At 48.4% G+C, this 24,343-nt stretch overlaps 2 protein-coding genes and 1 pseudogene across 8 annotated transcripts in view; 2 read left to right on the top strand and 1 right to left on the bottom strand.

The window, feature by feature from the left end:
* The window catches only part of DPH7 (diphthamide biosynthesis 7), an 807,287-nt gene that overhangs the window by 693,581 nt on the left and 89,363 nt on the right, over positions 1 to 24,343 (top strand). The window lies entirely within an intron of this gene.
* EHMT1 (euchromatic histone lysine methyltransferase 1) overlaps positions 1 to 24,343 on the bottom strand; it is a 230,524-nt gene that overhangs the window by 180,387 nt on the left and 25,794 nt on the right. The window lies entirely within an intron of this gene.
* LOC126937368 (protein SET-like) lies at positions 17,585 to 23,915 on the top strand (annotated as a pseudogene).

Here is a 24,343-nt window from a genome sequence, read left to right as displayed (position 1 = left end):
TACCCAAATTAACAGGCTAACAGCAAATCCATCTAAAGAAGGTACAAATGAACACCAAAATAAATTCAAAGAAAGGGACAGGAAAGAGATAATAAAATGAATGGATATTTATACTATAAACATAGGTTAAAAATTCCAGGCTGGGGCTGGGCGCGGTGGCTCACACCTGTATTACCAACACTTTGGGAGGCTGAGGCAGGTGGATCACCTGAGGTCAGCAGTTCGAGACCAGCCTGGCCAACATGGTGAAACCCTGTCTCTACCAAAAGAACAAAAATTAGCCGGGCATGGTGGCGTGCACCTGTAATCCCAGCTACTAAAGAGGGTGAGGCACAAGAATCACTGGAACCCGGGAGGCAGAGGCTGCAGTGAGCAGAGATCACGCCACTGCACTCCAGCCTGGGTGACAGAGAAAGACTCTGTCTCAAAAAAAAAAAAAAAAATTCTAGGCTGGCCGCGGTGGCTCACACCTGTAATCCCAGCACAAGGTCAGGAGTTCGAGACCAGCCGGGCCAACATGGTGAAACCCCGTTTCTACTAAAAATACAAAAAATTCGCCCAGTGTGGTGGCAGGCACCTATCATCCCAGCTACTCGGGAGACTGAGGCAGGAGAATCACTTGAACCCGGGAGGCAGAGGTTGCAGTGAGCTGAGATCACGCCACTGCCCTCCAGCCTGGGCAACAGAGCAAGGCTCTGTCTCAAAAAGAAAAAAGAAGAGAAATTCTAGGCAGGGCGCAATGACTTACGCCTATTACAGTCCCAACACTTTGAGAGGCCACGGTAGGCAGATCACCTGAGCCCAGGAGTTCAAGACCAGCCTGGGCAACATTGAGAAACCCCATCTCTACAAAAAATACAAAAATTAGCTGGGGATTATGGCGTGCGCCTGTAGTCCCAGCTACTTAGGAAGCTGAGATGGGAGGATCACTTAAACCCAAGAGGCAGAGGTTGCGGTGAGCTGAGATCTCAACACTGTACTCCAGCCTGGGTGACAGAGTGAAACCGTCTGGAAAAAAAAAAAAAAAAAAAACTAAACAAAAATATCAGCAATTTGAATTCAACAGTGTGTAAAACACACACACACACACACACACACATATATATATACTATCAGCAGATATTGTTGGGTATGTAACTCACCACATTAATATATTTCTTGGCCAGGTGCAGTGGCTCACGCCTGTAATCCCAGCACTTTGGGAGGAAGAGGTGGGCAGATCACCTGAAGTTAGGAGCTCGAGATCAGCCTGACCAACATGGTGAAATCCCATCTCTACTAAAAATATAAAATTAGCTGGGTGTGGTGGCACATGCATGTAATGCCAGCTACTTGGTGAGGCAGCAGAATCACTTGAACCCAGGAGGCAGAGGCTGCACGGAGCCAAGATCGCACCACTGCACTCCAGCCTGTGCAACAAGAGGGAAGCTTCATCTCAAAAAAAGAAAAAATAGATAGATTTCGGCCAGGCGCGGTGGCTCACGCCTGTAATCTCTACTAAAAATACAAAATTAGCCGGGCGTGGTGGCACATGCCTATAATCCCAGCTACTAGGGAGGCTGAGGCAGGAGAATCGCTTGAACCTGGGAGGCGGAGGTTGCAGTGAGCCGAGATTGTGCCATTGCACTCCAGCCTGGGCAAAAAGACTGAAACTCCATCTCAAAAACAAAACAAAACAAAAAAAAATATATATATATAGATTTCTTTAAAGATGCAGAAAAACAACTGGGTGCGGTGGCTCACGCTTATAATTGGGAGGCAGAGGCGGGCGGATCACCTGAAGTCAGGAGTTTGAGACCAGCCTGGCCAACATGGTGAAACCCCACTTCTACTAAAAATACAAAAATTAGCCAGGTGTGGTGGCAGGCACCTGTAATCCCAGCTACTCGGGAGGCTGAGACAGAAGAATTGCTGGAACTCAGGAGGCGGAGCTTGCAGTGAGCCCAGATTGTGCCACTGCACTCCAGCCTGGCGACAGAGTGAGACTCCGTCTCAAAAAAAAAAAAAAAGAAAAAAGAAACTAGAGAGACGGACAGACACATAGAACGATAAAGCAAATGTGGTAAAATGTTCACACTTGGGGGATCTGGGTAAAAGGGCCTATGGGAATTCTATGTATTGTTTTTGCAACTTTTTTTGTAAGTCTAAGATTATTTCAAACTAAAAATTTAATAAAGTAATAAAAATAAACAAAACCAAGAAGAAAGACATCCACTAGGATTTTTCCTTTTCAACATCGCATCGTGTCCTGACCAGTACAATTAGACAAGGAATTTGAGGCCTGGGATTAGAAAGGAAGAAATAAAACTGCTAGTATATGTTCTACAAAGTATTAGAAATAATAGTAGAGCTCAGCAAGATGACGGCGAGAAAGGTTAGACACTCAGTTGTCAGCTGTGTGGTTATTCTACAACAGCAGTAAACAGCGAGCTGCTGTAATTACAGAGAAGGTATCACTTACGATGGCACCAGAGAATCATCAGTCATCTAGGAATAAACCTGCAAAAGATGGCAAGACCTCTACAGGAAAAATTTTAAAATTTCATAGAAATATTTCTTAAAAACTAAAAGAAGACAGAAATATACTACGCTCACAAACAGGAAGATATATTGTGAAGATGTAGATTCACACAAAATTGATCCATAGATTCACTGCAATTCCAATTAATATCCAACAAGATTTTTCACGAAATCTTAGGATTCTAGAGTTAATATTGAAGAATAAATGGCCAAAAATATCCAGAACGCCACTGCACTCCAGCCTGGCCAAGACAGGGAGAGCCTGTCTCTAAAAAAACAGAAACAAAACAGAAACTCCCACATGTTTGAACTGTGGGATACGGTATGTCAGGCTGATGAAGAAAGGAGGACTTGTTCAATACCTAAAGCTAGGAAAAAATGATTATACATATGAAGAAAGATGGGGAAAAAAATTTTTTTGAGACAGGGTCTGGCTCTGTAACCCAGGCTAGAGGGCAGTGGTGCAATCTCAGCTCCCAGGCTCCAGTGATCCTCCCACCTCAGCCTCCCTTATTAGCTGGGACCACAGGCACGTGCCACCATGCCGGCTAATATTTGTATTTTTTGTAGAGATGGTGTCTCACTTTGTTGCCCATGCTGGTCTCGAGCTCCTGAGCTCAAGCGATTCTCCTGCCAGCCTCCCAAGGTGCTGGGACTACAGGTGTGAGCCACCACGCCCACACATGAAGAAAGATGAAATTGAAACCCTACTTCACATGATTTACGTTAAAAAAAGAAAACTCTCAATCACAGAAGAATAAGAAATTACATGCCAAAAACAAAACCTCGGCTAAGCACTACATACCTAAGTAAATACATTTTGGACTGCAAGATAAAGAAAAGCCTCTTAAAATACAAAAGGAGGCCAAGCGCAGTGGCTCACATCTGTAATCCCCGCACTTGAGAGGACGAGGTGGGCAGATCACTTGAGCCCATGAATTTGAGACCAGCCTGGGCAACATAGAGAAACCCCGTCTCTGCAAAAAATACAAAAATTAGCCAGGCGTGGTGGTACATGCCTATGGTCCCAGCTACTCGGGAAGCTGAGGTGGTAGAATCACATAGGCAGGGGAGGTCAAGGCTGCAGTGAACCATGAGTGCACCACTGCACTCCAGCCTGGGCAACAGAGACTGTCTCAAAAAAAAAAGTAAAAACGGACCCGGTGTGGTGGCACACACTTTCATTCCCAGCAAGTCCAGCCTGGGTAACATAGCAAGACCCTGTCTCTAAAAATAATCAATTAATTAATTAATTTTAGAAATACAAAAAGGACTGTCAAACTAGGAGAATACATTCATAATACACAGAAACAACAAAAAATTAAGAATATACAAAGAACTGCAAAATAATAAGAACAAACCATGAAAAAATGGGCAAAGGACATCTACAGACGTTTCACAGAAAGGGAAACACATCCAGCCAAGTACCACACTGGAGATGTTCAACATTAATAAGAGAATAAGAAAAACCAAAAATAAGAAAAATACATTATGTTTTGGGAGGAAAACAATAGAATAAGATCTAGTATTTGATAGCACAACAATGTATTTAGATGTTCAACATTAATAAGAAAAATAAGAAAAACCAAGTAAGATGATAATGAGATGCCATTTTACACACATTCAATGGACACAAACTCCCGGAAAGAGGATGTGGGCTCGCAGGATGTCTACAATGGTTCAGCAGTTCCACTCCAGCCCAAGAGAAGAGACAACCACAGAAGTGTTCCTGGGCTGGCACAGTGGCTCACGCCTATAATACCAGCACTTCAGGAGGCTGAGGTGTGAGGATCCCCTGAGGTCAAAAGCTTGAGACCAGCCTGGGCAACACAGTGAGACCTTGTTTCTACAAACACACACACAGACTTTTTTTTTTAATAAGCCATGCATGGTGGTGTGCACCTACAGTCCCAGCTACTCAGGAGGGTGACGTGGGAAAACCACTTGAGCCTGGGAAGTTGAAGCTGCAGTGACCCAAGGCTGCACCCACTGCGCTCCAGCCTGGGCTACAGGGAAAGACCCTGTCTCAAAACACAGAGAAATTCCTTTTTCTATGCCATTTTATAAAAAGTCATTTAAAAAAACAAAAGATAATTGCAGATGATGATAAATAAACCAAGGTAAAGGGACAGAAACATAGGAGAAGCTACCTGAGATACAAGAACCAGGGAAGGCAATTCTGAAGTCTGAAAAAGACCATTCTGGGCTGGGTGCCGTGGCTCATGCTTGTAATCCCAGCATTTTGGGAGGCTGAGGCAGGTGGATCACTTGAGCTCAGGCATTCGACACCAGCCAGGCCACCATGGTGAAACCTCATCTCTACTAAAAGTACAACTAACCAGGCGTGGTGGCACGTGCCTCTAATCCCAGCTACTCGGGAGGCTGAGGCACGAGAATTACTCGAACCCAGGAGGCGGAGGCTGCAGTGAGACAAGGTCCCACCACGGCACTCCAGCCTGGGTGACAAGAGAGACTCCATCTCGGGGATGGGGGGCGGGGGCAACCATTCTGGATAGAAAGAACTGCGATTGACAGAAGGAGAATTAAAGAAGAAGGTAAAACGTGGTGCACAGGCACAATGAGGTAGTATTCAGCCATGAACAGAATGAGACCCTGTCATCCGCAACAACAAGGATGGAACTGGAGGTCACTGAGTTAAGTGAAATCAGCCAGGCACGGAAAGACAAACTTCACATGCTCTCATTTATTTGTGGGAGCTAAAAATTAAAACAACTGAACCAATGGAGATGGTAGAGAGTAGAAAGATGTCTAGGGGCTATCACTTGTAGAAGCGGTATAAAATAAATTTTAAAAAGGATGGTTTCCAGAGGTTGGGAAGCGTAGTGGAGTGGAGGTAGGGAGTGGGAGTAGAAACGGTTAGTAACAAAAAAATGGAATAACAAAATAACAAAAAAATAGAAAAAGAACTAGTATTTGATAGCACAACAAAGTGACTAGAGTCAACAATAATTTATTGTACATCTTAAAATAACTAAAAGAGTAGAACTGCATGGTCTGTAAAACAGGATAAATGCTTGAGGTGATGGACACGCCAATTACTCTGGTGTGACTGTTATGCACCGTATGCTTGTATCAAAATATCTCATGTACCCCATAAATAAATACGCCTATTATGTACCCACAAAAATTGAAAATAAAATATTTTTATTAAAAAAAAAAAAAGCGGCCAGGTGCACTGGCTCCCACCTACAACCCCAGCACCCTGGGAAGCCAACTTCCACTCAAACCACCACCCTCTCATCCTAACGACCGCGACAGCCTCTCACCTCACCTGCTGTACCCTGCAGCCAACTCAACACTGCCACGAGAACGACCTGTGGAAACAGAAGCCACATTCTGCCACTCCTCTGCTCAGAATCGTCCAGTGGTCCCTCTAAGAGGAGCCTGTGAGACAAGCACCCTCTCCAGCTGAGCGGGCTGCCCACGCCTGGCTCCCGCTGCCTCCCCAGGACCCCCGCGCCTGGCTCCCGCTGCCTCCCCGGGACCCCCGCGCCTGGCTCCCGCTGCCTCCCCGGGACCCCCGCGCCTGGCTCCCGCTGGCTCCCCGGGACCCCCGCGCCTGGCTCCCGCTGCCTCCCCGGGACCCCCGCGCCTGGCTCCCGCTGGCTCCCCGGGACCCCCGCGCCTGGCTCCCGCTGCCTCCCCGGGACCCCCGCGCCTGGCTCCCGCTGCCTCCCCGGGACCCCCGCGCCTGGCTCCCGCTGGCTCCCCGGGACCCCCGCGCCTGGCTCCCGCTGCCTCCCCGGGACCCCCGCGCCTGGCTCCCGCTGCCTCCCCGGGACCCACGCGCCTGGCTCCGGCTGGCTCCTCGGGACCCCCGCGCCTCGCTCCCGCTGCCTCCTCAAGACCCCGCGCCTCGCTCGCGCCGCCTCCTCAAGACTGCAACCACACGCTCCCCACACCACTGCCCATGTGCCCTTCCTTGTCTACACCGGCCGTGACACACAGTTCCGTCTGCTAAGCCCCCCGGACCACAGCACGGAGCAGGTACCCTGCACTTCCAGGATGAACAGACAAAAGTAAACGGGTGGCCGGGCGTGGTGGCTCACACCTGTCATCCCAGCACTTTGGGAGGCTGAGGCGGGCAAATCACTTAAGGCCAAGAGTTCAAGACCAGCCTGGCAAAATGGTGAAATCCCGTCTCTACTAAAAATACAAAAATTATCTGGGCGTGGTGGCACACACCTGTAATCCCAGCTACTTGGGGGCTGAGGCAGAAGAATCGCTTGAACCTGGGAGACAGAGGTTGCAGTGAGCCAAGATGGCGCCACTGCACTCCAGCCTGGGGGACACAGCAAGACTCTGAATTAAAATTTTTTTTAAAATGGAAGGGCATCCAGCAGTGGGTGAGAAGCAGGGAGAGGCACAGCACGGCCCTTGGACACATGTCTCTGCCTCCTAGGGGTACACTTGTCCCCTGGACACATGCCCCTGCCTCCAGCCCACAGCCTGGGCACAAGGCATCAAGAAAGCAAAGCTCAGCATGGGCACTCTGCCTCTAGATAGATCCGCACAGGGCCAGGAGCCTGTGTTTATTAGGAAGACAATAGTTAACAGGAAACTTCAAAATCTAAGTGTCATCACTCTCACCCAAAATTTCCCGTTTCCTTCCAGTATCTCTTCACAGCTATACATTTTTGTTTTTGTCTTTGTTTTTGAGATGGAGTCTCACTCTATCGCCCAGGCTGGAGTGCAATGGTACAAACTCAGCTCACTGCAACCTCCACCTCCCAGGTTCAAGTGACTCTCCTGCCTCAGCCTCCCGAGTAGCTGGGATTATAGGCGCACGCCACCGTGCCCAGCTAATTTTTATAATTTTAGTAGAGATGAGGTCTCACCATGTTGGCCAGGCTGGTCTCCAACTCCTGACCTCAGGTGATCCGCCCACCTCAGCCTCCCAAAGTGCTGGGATTATAGGTGTGAGTCACTGCATCCAGTCATATACGTTTTATATGGTTATGAGCTATATAAATAATTTTTCCCTTGAATATTCCATCTTCATGTTCTTCAGTTATCACATGAATGGCAGTGCATTTCATAGATAGACCATAAAGTATTAAAACATTTTTAAATCACTGATAATCAGTTTATCATTACTTTAAAACAGCGGTCCCCAATCTTTTTGGCACCAGGGACTGGTTTCGTGGAAGACGATTTTTCCAAGGACAGAAGGTGGGGAGGGTAGTTCAGGAAGAAACTGTTCCATCTCAGATCTTCAGGCACCAGATTCTCGTAAGGAGCGTGCGGCCTAGATCCTTCGCATGTGCAGTTCACCCACATAGGAGGGTTCTCAGTCCTAGGAGAGTCTAATCCCACTGCTCATCTGACAGGCGGGGCTCAGGCAGGGACGCTCAACTCAACGCCTGCCGCTCAGGTCCTGCTGGGTGGCCCAGTTCCTAATGGGCCACTGACCGGCACTCCGTGGCCTGGGGGTTGGGGACCCCCGCTTAAAAAACACTATGAGCATCTTCACGTAAATGATAACTACTGTGAACTCATTCATCATCTTCAACAGCACTGAGTGACACCAAATATATGCAACGTATTTTATTTTCCTCATTAAGGAAAACTCCATAGGTAAGATTCCTGGGTCCATTAACGGGTAACAATAGTTCTGGTCTGCTGGCAATAAGGAGGTCTTTTTTAAGCAGCCTCTACCAGCGAGAATGCCGGTGTAGTGCTTGAAAACAGTTAACAGCCAGGCGCAGTGGTTTACGCCTGTAATCCCAGCACTTTGGGAGGCTGAGGCGGGCGGACCACCTGAGGTCAGGAGTTCAAGACCAGCCTGGCCAAAATGGTCAAATGCCGTCCCTACTAAAAATACAAAAAAAAAAAATTTTAGCCAAGCATAGTGGCACACGCCTGTAGCCCCAGCTACCTGGGAGGCTGAGGCAGGAGACTCACTTCAACCCAGGAGGCAGGGGTTGCAGTGAGCCGAGATCATGCCATTGCACTCCAGCCTGGGTGACAAGAGCAAAACTCAAGTCTCAAAAAGAAAAAAAGAAAAGAAAGGAAAAAACAGTTAACCACCTGGTACCTTCCTGCTGCAGTCCCTGAATACCAAGGTCCTTGACACCACCTCTGCTGTCCACGCTGGCCTGTCTAAGCCATAAGCATCAGCATCCCAGCTTGGCTGCACCCCATCACCTGGCCCAAACTCCGACCACCCTGTGGGCTCAGAACCATGTGCACCGTTCACTTCCCTGTTCATCTCTAACGTGCTTCTCCTGGTGTCTGTCCAGACAATGCCATGTTCTGGGGCATGGCAGGCCCAGCCTTTCCTCAAGCCTTCAGGAATATGCTGCCTCCCCAGCCACCCTCTCCAGTCTGGCCCACCTCACTGGGCCCCAGCTGGCTTCTTTGTAGAAACTAACAGGATGACCTAAAATTCATATGGAAACTTAAAAGACCCAGAATAGCCAAAACAATCTGGAAAAAGAACAAACCTGGAGGACTCAGACCTCTCCATTTCAAAACTTACAACAAAGGTAAAGTCATCATGACACTGGTACTGGCCTAAGGAACAACATCTGATCAATGGAACATAATTTAGAGTTCAGAAACAGACTCACATACTTATGGTCAATTAATTTTTCTTTCTCTTTTTTTGGGGGAGGAGCGGGCAGGGGCTGGGGGATGGGGTCCCGCTCTGTCGCCCAGGCTGGAGTGCAGTGGTGTAAACTCAGCTCAATGCAACCTCCACCTCCCACATCCAAGCGATTCTTCTGCCTCAGCCTTTTGAATAGCTGGGATTACAGGCACCCACCACCACGTCAGGCTACTTTTTGTATTTTTAGTAAAGATGGGGTTTCACCATGTTGGCCAAGCTGGTCTCGCACTCCTGACCTCAAGTGATCCACCCACCTCGGCCTCCCAAAGTGCTGGGACTACAGGTGTGAGCCACTGCGCCCGGCCTATGGTCAATTAATTTTTCAATGAAGCCACGAAGACCATTCAATAAAAGGAGAATCTTTTCAGCAAATAGTGCTAGGACAGCAGGAGAGCCATATGCGAACGTGTGAAAATGGACCCTGCTTCACACCATACGCAAAAAGCAGAGGGAGCTGCTGCTCAGCAGTGGGGACACCTTCTAAGAAACACATCAAGAAGGGGAAGTCCCAATACTGGCACTGTCCGACTTGCTGAAAATCACTTTGCTTGTTTTATGTACCAGGAAAAATTAGAAAATTGGCCGGGGGCGGCGACTCACACCTGGAATCGCAGCACTTTGGGAGGCAGGGGAGGGCGGATCAAGGTCGGGAGTTCAAGACCAGCCTGGCCAACACAGAGAAACCCCGTCTCTACTAAAAATACAAAATCAGCTGGGCGTGGTGGCGCATGCCTGTCATCCCAGCTACTCAGGAGGCTAAGGCAGAAGAATCGCTTGAAGCCGGGAGGCGGAGGTTGCAGTGAGCCGAGATCGCACCACTGCACTCCAGCCTGGGCAACAAGAGCGAAACTGTCTCAAAAAAAAAAAAGAGAGAGAAAATCAAGCCCTTACTCTTCCCGTGTGCCAGGCACTGTCTCAGGTGCTTTACGCAATCGTGCATCACTCAACTACGAGGATACCTTCTGGGAAATTCGACGTTAAGCAGCTTCACTGTTCTGTGAACATCACAGACTGAACTCACACAAACCTAGATGCCTGCTACACACCGAGGCTGTGGGGCAGAGCCTATTCTATTGCTCCTGGGCTACAAACCTGTGCAGCATGTTACCGTGTTGAAAACTGCAGGCTACAGGAATACAATGGTAAGTATTTGCATATATAAATATATCTAAGCATAGAAAAGGTACAATAAAAATACAGTATAAAAAATTTAAAAGTGCCCTGTATGGGGCACTTACCATGAATGGAGCTTGCAGGACTGGAACTCGAAGTTGCTCTGGGTGACTGAGTGAGTAGTGAATGAATGTGAAGGCCTAGAACATTACTATACACTACTGCAGGCTTTATAAACACTGTACACGTAGGCTACACCATCTAAGGCCGGGCACGGTGACTCCCACCTGTAATCCCAGCACTTTGGGAGGCCGAAGCAGATGGATCACCTGAGTGAGGTCAAGAGTTCGAGACCAGCCTGGCCAACATGTTGAAACCTTGTCTCTACTAAAAATATAGAAAAGTTAGCCGGGTGTGGTGGCAGGTGTCTGCAATCCCAGCTACTCGGGAGACTGAGGCAGGAAAGTCACTTGAACCTGGGAGGGAGAGGTTGCAGTGAGCCGAGATTGCACCACTGCACTCCAGCCTGGGCAACAAAAGCAAAACTTCATCTCAAAAAAAAAAAAAAAAAAAAAGTTTAATTTCTTAAACTTTTTTGTTAAAAACTAAGATACACTAGTCAGGCGCAGTGGCTCACGCCTATAATCCCAACATTCTGGGAGGCCAAGGTGAGTGAATCACCTGAGGTCAGGAGTCCAAGACTAGCCAAGCCAACATGGCAAAACCCTGTCTCTACAAAAAATAAAAAAAAACTAGCTGGGCCAGGTGGTGCACACCTATAATATCCCTGCTAGGAGGCTGAGGCAGGAGAACTGCTCCAACCCAGGAGTTGCAGTGAGCCAAGATGGCGCCACTGCACTCTGGCCTGGGCGATTAGAGTGAGACTCTATCTCAAAAAAAAAAAAACACTAAAACACACTGGCCAGGCGTTGTGGCTCACACCTGTAATCCCAGCACTTTGGGTAGCCAAGGCAGGAAGATCACTTCAGCCTGGCTTGGGCAACATAGCAAGACCTCATCTCTACAAAAAAAAAAATTAACTAAAACACAAACATCCACATTAGCCGAGGCCCACACAGGGTCAGGATCATCCATATTACTGTCTTCCACCTCCACATCTTGTCCCCTAGAAGATCTTCAGAGGCACTAACATGCACGGAGCTGTCATCTCCTATGATAACAGCGTCTTCTAGATGCCTCCTGAAGGACCTGCCTGAGACTGTTTTACAGTTAACTTTTTTTAAAATAAGGAGTACACTCTATAATAATGGTAAAAAGTATAGCACAGAATAGTAACTACATACACCAGTAACAGGAGTTTATCATTATCATCAAGCATTAGGTACTGTGCATAACTGTATGTGCTAGACTTTTATATAACTGAGAGCAGAGTAGGTTTGTTTACCTGAGCAGGACACGTAATGCCTACTGCTAGAGTTTTAGGATGTCCTGGGAAATAGGAACTTTTCGGCTCCACTATAATCTTTTCTTTTTTTTCCTTGAGACAGAGTCTCGCTCTGTCACTCAGGCTGGGGTGCAGTGACACAATCTAGGCTCACTGCAACTTCTACTTCCCAGGTTCAAGCAGTTCTCCTGCCTCAGCCTCCCCAGTAACTGGGATTACAAGTGTGTGCCAAACATGCCCAGCTAATTTTTTGTATTTTTATTTTTGGTAGAGTCAGGATTTCACCATGTTAGCCAGGCTGGTCTCGAACTCCTGACCTCAAGTCATCCGCCTGCCTCAGCCTCCCTCCCACAGTGCTGGGATTACAGGCAGAGCCACCACACCTGGCCAGCTCCGTTACAATCTGACTGGACCGTCATCTCACATGTTGTCCGTCACTGACAGAGACATCATTCTGCAGCCTGTGACTATAGTTCAAAATAGATCAAAGATCTAAATAAAAGAGCTAGAACTGTAAAACTCATAGAAGAAAACAAGCACAAATCTTCACAACCTTGAATTTCAAAAGTGTTTCTAAAATAGGACAAAAAGGCACAAGCAACAAGGAAAAAAGGGATAAACAGATTTCATCAAAATTAAAAATGTGCTTCAAAGGATACTGTCAAGAAAGTGAAAACATAACCCACAAAATGGGAAAAAATATTTACACGTCCTGTATCTGTCTGGGTGCAGTGGCTCACACCCGTAACCCCAGCACTTTGGGAGGGTTCCAGTTTTTCCTTATCATTGTCAACACTTGTTATTTTTTGTCTTGTTTTTTTGAGACAGGGTCTCACTCTGTCACCTCCCCAGGCTGGAGTGCAGTGGTGCAGTCACAGCTCACTGCAGCCTTGAACTCCCAGGCTCAGGTGATCCTCCCGCCTCAGCCTGCTGAGCAGCTGGAACCACGGGTGTGCACATGCTCATATTCACATGGGGGTGGGAAGATTGCTTGAGCCCAGGAGTTCAACCAGCCTGATCAACACAGTGGGATCCTGTCTGCACAAAAAATTAAAAAACAAAAAATTAGCCAGGCGTGGTGACATGTGCCTGTGGCCCTGGCTACTTGGGGGTGCTGAATTGGGAGGATCACTTGGGTCCAGGAGGTCGAGGCTGCAGTGAGCTGTGATCATCCCACTGCACTCCAACCTAGGCAACAGAGTGCAACTGTCTCAAAAAAAAAAAAAAAAAGTGGGAGGTCCTACATCTGATAAAGGACTTAACTCTATAATATATAAAGAACATCTATAACTCATTAATAAAAAGACAACCCAATTTAAAATGGGCTAAAAACCTAAACAGGTATTTCTACAAAGATATACAAATGGCCAATAAGAACATGAAAAGACGCTCAATATCATTAGTCATCAGCAACATGCAAATCAAAACCACAATGTGATACTACTTCACACTCCCTAGTTTGGCTATCATTTTAAAAATGAACAACAGCTGGGCATGGCACACCTGTAATTACACATCTGTAATCCCAGCCCTTTGGGAGGCCAAAGTGAGCCGATCGCTTGAGCCCAGGAGTTTGAGAATAGCCTAGGCAACATGGTGAAACTCCATTCCAAAAAAAAGTTTTAAATTAGCTGGCATTGTGGCCCATACCCGTGTAGTTCTAACTATTAAGGAGGCTAAGGCAGGAGGATCACTTGAGCCTGGGAGTTCGAGGCTGCAGTGAGCTGTGACTGCACCACTGCACTCCAGCCTGGGTGACAGCTGTGAGACCCTGTCTCAAAAAAAAACAAAAAAAGGTAACGTGTTGGCGACGACATGGAAAAACTGGAACCCTCATTCACTGCTGGTAGGAATGTTAGATGGCACAGCCACCATAAAAACACAGCTCCTCAAATGGCTGTCCCACAATGAGACCACGGTAGCTTGACATGCAGTTGTAACAAATAACACAGAGATTATATATACACTTTACCCAGTGCATTAGTCTCCTGAGGTTACCTTAACAAAGTATCACAAATTGGTTACCTTAAAACAACTGAAATTTATTTTTATGTTTTCGCATCTGGAGGCCAGAAGTCTGAAATCCGGCTGTTGGCAGGGCCGTGATCCCCACAGCAAGGCTGTAGGAAAGAACACGTCCTTGCCTCTTCCAGCTCCGGCGGTAGACGCAATCCTCCACGTTCCCTGGGTCGCAACACTCGGCTCCCACCTCTGCCTCCGCTGCCACGGCTGCTTCCCTGAGGCTGTGTCCTCTTCTCTTCTTTTATGGACACCAGCCACTCAATCTAGAGCCCACCCTAAATCTAGGATGACTTCATCTCAAGATCCTTAATTAATTATATCTGCGAAGATCCTACGTCCAAATTAGGCCCCATTCTCAAGTCAGGGGTGGATCTGAATTTGGGAGGACATTTTTGTTTGTTCGTTTGAGTCACAGTCTTGCTTTGTCACCCAGGCTGGAGTGCAATGGCGCGATCTCGGCTCACTGCAAGCTCTGCCTCCCAGGTTTACGCCATTCTCCTGCCTCAGCCTCCTAAGTAGCTGGGACTACAGGCGCCCACCACCTCGCCCGGCTAGTTTTATGTATTTTTTAGTAGAGACGGGGTTTCACCGTGTTAGCCAGGATGGTCTCGATCTCCTGACCTTGTGACCCGCCCGTCTCGGCCTCCCAAAGTGCTGGGATTACAGGCTTGAGCCACTGCGCCTGGCTGGGAGGACACTATTTCTGAAGTCACAGGTGGATCTGAATTTGGGAGGACACTATTTCTGAAGTCACGGGTGGATGTGAATTTGGGAAGACACTACTCAACCCACTGATACCCAGCTTCCTCAGTGACGAAGCTCAAGCACGACACCACAACCAGGATCAGCCTGGCTTTTTGGGTGGAAAACGGGTAAGACAGACACTGCATAAGTAGAAAAACTAGGAAGACCAGTTAAAGGGTGACTGCTACAATCCAAGCAGGGCACGGTGGTGGCTTGGGTCCAACAGTGATGCCATTAGAGGGAGAGTAGTCAGAGAAACGGGACCTGCTCTGAGGATGAGGCTGACAGGGTCTTCTGATGAACCAGCTGAATTTGAGACGGGGAGGCAGGACTAAGAATGATCCCTTGTTGGCATTTTTACAGACATAAAGGATAAGTTTTCACATTAACTTGGGAGAACTAACATGTTTATGATGTCCAACTGTGGAAAATGTATTTCCACAGTTCAAGTCTTCTGTTCCAAGTGCTTGAACGCCCAGGCTAGAGTGCAGTGTTGTGATCACTGCTCACTGCAGCCTCGACCTCTTGGTGACACTCGCCTCAGCCTCCCAGGTAGCTGGGACCACAGGCATGAGGCACCATGCCCACCTAATTTCTGTTTGTTTGTTTTTTGAGAGAAGGAGTCTATGTTGCCCAGGCTGGTCTCAAACTTCTGGGCCCGAGCAGTCCTCCCACCTCAGCCTCCCAAAGTACTGGGATTATAGGCGTGAACCACCACAACCCAGCTGGCTATTGACTTTAATGTATCAATTTTATATCCAGTTCCTTACTTAATTTCACTGTCTGTGTTTTAACATTGACCCTCTTGGGTTTTCCAGGTATAGTTCATTTCATCTAGGTGTTCAGATTTAATTGCCGAGAATTATACAATATGGTCTCTTACGATTTTGCTCCCAAACAGTATATTGCTTGAAGGGCTCCCACTGGCCATATTAGAATAATTTGAGTTTCAAAAGGACAAATGGTGAAAATAGCTTTTAACACATTTAATAAGTACAAATTCATTACCACAGAAGCCATTCTATAGTAAAACCAAAAAAATATGAAAGGGGAAAGAAAGCTCTACTTTGAGAAAAGTATCAACGAACAAATGGGGAAGGAAGGACAGAGTGGTTTCCCAGCATACAGTCAATGTAAAGAGTACGAATTTTCTAAAGAAAAAGAAAGCGATAGAAAGTGTCCACAGATGCAGCCGGGTGAGGTGGTTCACGCCTATTTTCCCAGCACTTTGGGAGGCCGAGGTGGGTGGATTGCCTGAGCTCAGGAGTTTGAAACCAGCCTGGGCAACACGGTGAAACCCTGTCTCTACTAAAAATACAAAAAAATTAGCTGGGTGTGGTGGCACATGCGTGTAATCCCAGCTACTCGGAAGGCTGAGACAGGAGAATCACTTGAACCTGGGAGGCGGAGGTTGCAGTGAGCTGAGATCGCGCCACTGCACTCCAGCCTGGGTGACAAAGAGAGACTCCATCTCAAAAAAAAAAAAAAGGGGGGGGTCCACAGATGGTACTTGAGGTGGCCTCTTCCACGTGAACAGACCTGAATGAAGAGAAGGTGTAAGCTACCGGATCACTCAGCAGAGACTCTAGGCAGAGAAGCAGAGTGCAAGGCCACAGTCATCCGACGACAGCCAGGGGGCCACGTTACCTGGAGCACAGCAAGCCAGGAAAAAGTGACAGGAAAGAACTTCAGAGGCAGGCAAGGGCCGGGCGCCGAGCAGAGCCCAGAAGCCACAGGAAGTCTGCATGCAGAGCAGCAACTCCCGGCAAAGACTGCCGCCCCTGAGCAGAGAGCACAGGGGCCACCAAAAAGCAGGGAGAAGCAGCTGGGACCACATCACAGCCATGGAGTGCAGAAGGTGTGTCATAAAGGCAGAGCCGACAGCGTCTCCCAGGAAATGCCATTCTACAGATGGTGTCTAGCACTGCGGGGCGACAGGCAGACTGAGCGAGCTGCATTTCATGCTGGGGTGAAGGTGCCTACCAGTTTTCCATGCAGTCAACATGGAGTCAACTTGGAGCCACAGCAAAGAGGTCAGCCTAGGGCACGAGACTGGAGTCAACAAAGGACTGGATGGCTCAGGGAATAAGGACACACACAACACCAGGACCAGACTGGGCCTTGGGGCACATCAATATTTAGAAGTCAGGCCTAAGAGGTGAGTCCTCCAAACAGGACTGGAAAGAAGTAGCACAAAACCAGAAAAGTGGGGTGTTCTAGAAGCCAAACGAAGACAACGAACCACAGTTTTTTTTTTTCTTGAATTACTACGACAAATGCTGGTGAAAGGACCAGTAAGATGAAGGCTGAGAACTAACCAATGACAATGTCTAGGTCAATGGTGACCATAACCAGAAGGGCATCTGAGGAGCGGTGGAGACCAAAGCCCGCTTGCAGAGGGCTCACAGGGCAGCCACGGTGGGGCCTGGAAACAGCACAGGCAGAAGGAAAGCTGAGTGACTGGGATTTAAGGTACAGAAAGGTAAGGAAAAATCTCAATATAAACAGCCATTTTTTCAAAGACAGTAGGAGATAATGTTAAAGCTGAAAAGCAGTTAAGACATCCAACACTACAAGATTTGCAGCAGTGAGGGAATCAAACCCAGCCTCCAATTGGGCCAGAGCTCATGACAACACATGTGCCTTGCGAGATGTGAAAACAACAGAACTGCAGCACACTTCCCCCACCCACTCCAGCCCACACGCACGTGGGCCGCCCCCGCCACTCCAGCCCGCACGTGGGCCGCCCCCGCCACTCCAGCCCTGCCGCACGTGGGCCTCACGACTACACTCCAGCCCGCACGCACGTGGGCCTCACGCCTACTGCCCTGCACGTGGGCCTCACGACTACACTCCAGCCCGCACGCACGTGGGCCGCCCCCGCCACTCCAGCCCGCACACACGTGGGCCTCACGACTACACTCCAGCCCGCACGCACGTGGGCCGCCCCCGCCACTCCAGCCCGCATGCACGTGGGCCTCACGACTACACTCCAGCCCGCACACACACGTCCTCAGCCACTCCAGCCCGCACGCACGTGGGCCTCACGACTACACTCCAGCCCGCACGCACGTGGGCCTCACGCACGTGGGCCTCACACTACACTCCAGCCCGCACGCACGTGGGCCGCCCCCGCCACTCCAGCCCGCATGCACGTGGGCCTCACGACTACACTCCAGCCCGCACGCACGTGGGCCGCCCCTGCCACTCCAGCCCGCATGCACGTGGGCCTCACCACTACACTCCAGCCCGCAGGCACGTGGGCCGCCCCCAGGCTCCAGGGCGGGGCAGCCTCACCGAGGCTGCTTTCCACCTACTGACTGGCTCCTCTCTTCCACAAAACGGGCGCGCTCTTCAAGGCTCCCATTCAGTCCTCTTACTTTCCAGCCCATTTTCCAGAGAATGAATCCCTCGTCCTCTCCCCTTGGTCACAGGACTCTTTCCCTAGATGGTCCACAGCACAAACTTGAACTGTTCCTCAGGTCAGGGCACCACTGTCCCATAGAAAGATAGGAAATGCCACAGACATCATTTTAAGTTTCTGGCATCTACAAAAATTAAAAATAGGCCAGGCACAGTGGTTCACACCTGTAATCCCAACACTTTGGGAGGCTGAGACAGGCGGATCACCTGAGGCCAGGAGATCAAGACCAGCCTGGCCAACATGGAGAAATCCCATCTCTATTTAAAATACAAAAAGTTAGCCAGGTGTGGTGGCGGGCACCTGTAATCCCAGCTACGAGGGAGGCTGAGGCAGGAGAATTGCTTGAACCCGGGAGGCGGAGGCTGCAGTGAGCCGAGATCACGCCATTGCACTCCAGCCTGGGCAACAGAGCAAGACTCTGTCTCAAAAAAAAAAAGTAAAAATAGAAGTAACTAATTTTAATAAATTGCCTTTAATTCAGTATAGATCCAAAATATTATCAACATGTAACAAATATAAAATTAGTACCAAAAAAGAGTGTGAACTGTCTTCCTAAGTCTCTGAAATCTAGAGTGCATTCCACACAGCACATCTCAGTTCAACATGGCCACGCTTCAAGGGTCTGGGGCCCATGTGGGGCTGCAGCCACGTTTCTGGAGATTGCAGCCACCTCTCCACTCAGCGCTGCATGTGCAGAAGCCAGACCTTCTCTAAGATTCCATTTGGAATCCTGAGTGAAAAAGACACGGTATCAGTCTGCAGCAGATATGAAAACACAGACGGCCTTCCATTAACCACCTACATGAGGCCCTCTTCGATGCTTCTATCAGACCCTGTTTATCTCCTTTAATGGCAATTACCAAAGTGTGCAAGTGTTTGTCTTTCTCAAAACTAGGACACAAGGGCTTCTGTAAGTACGAGACAGACGCCATGTGCACTCTCATGTGGCCCCCAGTGCAGAAGTCGGCACACGAAGGCAGTAAGTACCTGTCACAAAAATCAACAAATTAAGGAACACATGAATGGATAAATGGTTCCTGTCTACACTGAGAAGTCAGTTAATTCCAAAAATCTTCACCCTGGGCCACAAAAACGTATGTAAATAAATAAAGGCACAAGTCAATTCCGGCCCTTTCTCCTTTTGTATCAGCTTACACGACAATTTACCAAGGACCTGAAGTGTGCCAGGCAACATTCAATGGGTTGGGGAACCAATAAAGCTAAATAGGCAGGCCGTGGTGGCTCATGCCTGGAATCCCAGCACTTTGGGAGGCTGAGGCGGGCAGATCACTTGAGGCCAGGAGCTCGAGAACAGCCTGGCCAACATGGCGAAACTCCGCCTCTACTAAAAATACAAAAATTAACCGGGCATGGTGACACACACTTGTAATACCAGCTTCTTTGGAGGCTAAGGCAGGAGGATCACTTGAACCTGGGACGTGGAGATTGCAGTAAGCCAAGATCGCACCACTGCACTCCGGCCTGGGCAACAGAGCGAGACTGTCTCTTAAAAAAAAAAACAAAAACAAAAAAACAAAGCTCTAACCTCAAAGAGTTTACAATCTAGCAATTGAGACAAACAAAAAGACCAATAATTAAAACACAAAATAAATGTTACATCAAAAGACAAGGTGCTTTGGAAACAGTGACTAGATCTCAATCAGGGGTCAGCAAACTACAGCCTGCCACCTGTTTCTGTACAAACTGAAAGCTAAGCATGATTTTTAGGCTTTTAGATACATAACTCATAAAAAGTATGTGCATGTTTTTGGCCGGGCCCAGTGGCTCACACCTGTAATCCCAACACTTTGGGAGGCTGAGGCGGGTGGATCACGAGGTCAGGAGTTCGAGACCAACCTGGCCAATACAGCAAAACCCTGTCTCTATTAAAAATACAAAAGTTAGCTGGGCATGGTCGCACGCACCTATAGTCCTCCCAGCTGCTCGGGAGGCTGAGGAAGGAGAATTGCTTGAACCCGGGAGGCGGAGGTTGCAGTGAGTCGAGATTGTGCCACTGCACTCCAGCCTGGGTGACAGAGTAAGGCTCCGTCTCAAAAAAAAAAAAAAAAAAGAAAAAGTATGTGATTGTTTCAAGAGTCAAATGAAACTGAAATTCCAGTTTCCAAACATTTCCAGCTTTACCAGCACACAGCCACCCCCGCTTGTTTAGTATTGCCTGTGGCTGCTTTCCTGCCATAAGAAAGCGGAGCAGTTTCCCAGAGACCACGTATGGGCCTCCCGGTGGGCTGCAGTGCTGCTCCACAATGCCGGGCGGGATCTGCTGCCGAGTGCCACCCGGTCACCGTACTGCTACTGCCACTTACCAAGACAGCTAACACCCATCGTGTCAAAACAAGAAGGGAGGAGCGGGCCTCAAATGCTGTGCCTTTAATCCACACTGCAGCTGCAACTGGATGGCGAAGCACTGTGTTTACCATGCAAGGACACGTCAGACGGGGGTGAGAGGACAACGCGCACGCAGATGAAGTACTTATCACAAAGTTCCCAACGCTCTGGAAGGCAGCAGTCAAGTCAAAAAATTAAGAAGCTCAACAAATCCAAATGAGAAAAACGCGAAGAGGTCCACACCTACACACACCTCCATCAGGCTGAACCACAGACAGAGACTCTTAGAAGCAGCGAGAGAGGAGCGACGTGTCGTGAACGAGGGTCCTGAGACATGAGCAACGGTGCCTCATCAGAACCACGGAGCGGGAGGCAGCCAGACAACACCTTCAGAGTGTTAAAAAACCTTTTTACACAAAACTATCTTCATAAAGGAAAAATAAAGCATTCCAAGATAAACAAAAGTAGAGAGTTCGTCACTGAAAGACCTGAGAGCCCTTCAGGATAAATGAAAGGGCACGAGACAGAACTCTAGCCCACGTGAATAGAGAGCACCAAGGCCCGGCGTGGTGGCTCACGCCTGTAACCCCAGCACCTTGGAAGACTCAAGGAGGAGGATCTTCTGAGGCTGGGAGTTGGAGACCAGCCTGAGCAACATAGTGAGACCCCATCTCTACAAAAAAAAAAATTAAAAATCAGCAGGGAAGGCTGGGCGCAGTGGCTTACGCCTGTAACCCCAGCACCTTGGAAGACTCAAGGAGGAGGATCTTCTGAGGCTGGGAGTTGGAGACCAGCCTGAGCAACACAGTGAGACCCCATCTCTACAAAAAAAAAAAAATTAAAAATCAGCAGGGAAGGCCGGGCACAGTGGCTCACCCCTGTAATCCCAGAACTTTGGGAGGCCGACGTGCGCGGATCATGAAGTTAGGAGATCCAGACCATCCTGGCTAACACGGAGAAACCCCGTCTCTACTAAAAATACAAAAAAATTAGCCGGGCATGGTGGCGGGCACCTGTAGTCCCAGCTACTCGGGAGGCTGAGGCAGGAAAATGGCGTGAACCCGGGAAGCGGAGCTTGCAGTGAGCCGAGATGGCGCCACTGCACTCCAGCCTGGGCGATAGAGAGAGACTCGGTCTCAAAACAAACAAACAAACAAAAAATCAGCAGGGAATAGTGGCACGCACCCACAGGCCAACTACTTAGGAGGCTGAGGTGGGAGGATCTCTAGCCCTCTAGCCCAACTACTCAGGAGGTCGAGACTGCAGTGCTATCTATGATTGTGCCACTGCGCTCCCACCTGGGTGACAGAGTGAGACCCTGTGAAGAGGGGAGAGGGGGGGAGGGGAGGGGGGGAGGGGGGGGGGGGGGGGAGGGGAGGGGGGGGGGGGAGGGGGGGGGGGGGGGGGAGGGGAGGGGGGGGGGGGAGGGGAATCAAGAGCACCAGTAAAAGCAACTACACAAGTAAATATGGAAGACAATATAAATGTATTTTTTTATTTATAATTTGTTTTTTCTCCTATATGATTTGAAAGACAATTGCGTAAAGCAATAACTATAAATCTGTGTGGATGGACACACAGTGTAATGTAATTTGTATGACAACAGTACAAGAAGGGCAAAAGAAATTGAACTATACACAAATATTCCATATACTATTGTAATAAAGTTGGTATTAATACAAACTACATTATTAAAAATTAATATACTAAATTGTAATCCCCAGGACAACCAAAAAAAACAAATAAAAAGTACAGTCAGCTGGGCGCAGTGGCTCATGCCTGTAATCTCAGCACTTTGGGAGGCCGAGGAGGTCGGATCACCTGAGGTCAGGAGTTCGAGACCAGCCTGATCAACATGGAGAAACCCTGTCTCTACTAAAAATACAAAAACTTAGCCGGGCGTGGTGGCGCATGCCTGTAATCCCAGCTACTAGGGAGGCTGAGGCAGGAGAATCGCTTGAACCCAGGAGACGGAGGTTGCGGTGAGCTGAGACCACACCATTGCACTCCAGCCTGGGCAACAAGAGTGAAACTCCGTCTCAGAAAACAAAAGAAAAAAAAAAAGTAGAGTCAAATAAACAACAAGGGAATTAAAATGGTATACAGTAGAAAATATCTAACACAGAAGAAAGTAATGAGTCAGGCATGGTGGTGCGCCTGTAGTCCCAGCTACTCAGGAGGCTGAGGCGGGAGGATCCCTTGAGCCCAGGAGTTTAAGGCCACAGTGCACTATGATCAAGGCTATGAATAGTCACTGCACTCCAGCCTGGGCAACACAGTGAAACTCTATCACCATGGGAAAAAAAAAAAAAGTAATTGAGACAGAAAGTAACAAAAAAGAAAGAAGACGCAGAAAGCAAGTACAAATAGACAAGTATACACCCTGCCTTTCAGTAATTAAGTTAAACGGAACGGAGTATAAACCCTGCCTTTCAGTAATTACCTTAAATGAAATGGATTACATGGCCCACATAAAAACCAGAGATTGGGGGAACAGATTAAAAAATTTGGGGCCAGGCGCCGTGGCTCACGCCTGTAATCCCAGCACTTTGAGAGGCCGAGGTGGAGTTCAGGACCAGCCTGGCCAACTTGGTGAAACTCCATCTCTACTAAAAATACAAAATTTAGCCAGGCATGGCTAATTACTAATTACTCTACTAAAAATACAAAAATTAGCCAGGCATGGTGGCGGGCGCCTGTAATCCCAACTACTTAGGAGGCTGAGGCAGGAGAACTGCTTGAACCGTGGAGTTGGAGGGGATGGGGTGGAGGTTGCCACGAGCCGCAGTCACGCCACTGGACTCCAGCCTGGGTGACAGAGCGAGACGCCATGTCAAAAAAAAAAAAAAAAATGTGACCTTAGTCCTATGAGCTTCTTCCTGATGAGCAAGGAGGCCCTTGGGTCCAGACTTCTCTCCCGGAATGACCCCCAAACACCCGTCTCTGACCCCGCCTGAAAGGAAGATGTGGCACCAGCCCCTGACAGAGGCCAGAGGAAGAGAGGAACAGAACAAGCGGCAACCAAGCCCACGAGGAAGCAGAGCACGAAACCGGCTTCAGAAACAGGCTTAGCAAGTGAGCGGCGAGCGGACTGGGAAAGCGAACACAGACAAACTCAGTCAACCACGTTCTTCAGGGGAGATCAGAACTGACTGCCAAAATCCCCAATTTCTGGTAGTAACATTTGTCAGCCATCCACAAGCATATGCACTGCTTGGGAGGAGGACGAAGAGGCACTGCATTATTTGACCAGCGCTGAAGTGACCGAATTTGATGATATTAAATCAGGTTACAGAATAAATTTTTATTTTGATGAAAATCCTTACTTCAAAAATAAAGCTTTCTCACAGAATTTCATCTGAGTGAGAGTCGTGATCCATCTTCAAAGTCCACGGAAATCAAATGGAAATCTGGAAAGGAAACTCTTCAAGTCAAATGCGGAAGAAAGCCAGTAGGATGAGGCATCCTGAGGAACCAGACAAGTTCTGCACCTGGTTTACTGGCCATTCTGCCACAGATGCAGCTGAGCTAGGAGAGGTCAGCAAAGACCATACTTGGCCAATCCATCCCAGTGCTCCTTGGTTCCCAATATGGATGATAAAGAAGGAGAAGACGAAGATGAGGAGGAGGAGGAACTGGAAGGCACTGATAAAGAAGGGAATCAGGAGAAGATAATAGAACACGCACAGACTAGAACCTTCCTTTTTTAAAGCTGTCTCCAGTTGCTGGGAGCTTGCTTTTTCCCCTTGTGCTCGCCCGGTTCTTGAGGTCTCTCTTGTCTACATCGTGGATCTCAACTTATCTGGGGGGGAGATACCTTGAGGAGAATAAAATGTGAAAAGAATCTCTACCTCTTTCTGTTTCAGACTCATTTTTATCCCTTCCTGTGTCAACAAACTCGTATGGAATCAACACCACCATGTCCTGTGGAATCAACACCACCATGTTCTGTGGAATCAACACCACCATGTTCTGTGGAATCAACACCACCATGTTCTGTGGAATCAACACCACCATGTTCTGTGGAATCAACACCACCATGTTCTGTGGAATCAACACCACCATGTTCTGTGGAATCAACACCACCATGTCCTGTGGAAAAGAGAACAAGCTTCCGCCCCTCTGCGCTGCTGGAAGC

This window comes from Macaca thibetana, chromosome 15 (assembly GCF_024542745.1).
Source record: "Macaca thibetana thibetana isolate TM-01 chromosome 15, ASM2454274v1, whole genome shotgun sequence".
NCBI lineage: Eukaryota > Metazoa > Chordata > Mammalia > Primates > Cercopithecidae > Macaca > Macaca thibetana.
This window is presented reverse-complemented; position numbering and strand designations above follow the sequence as displayed.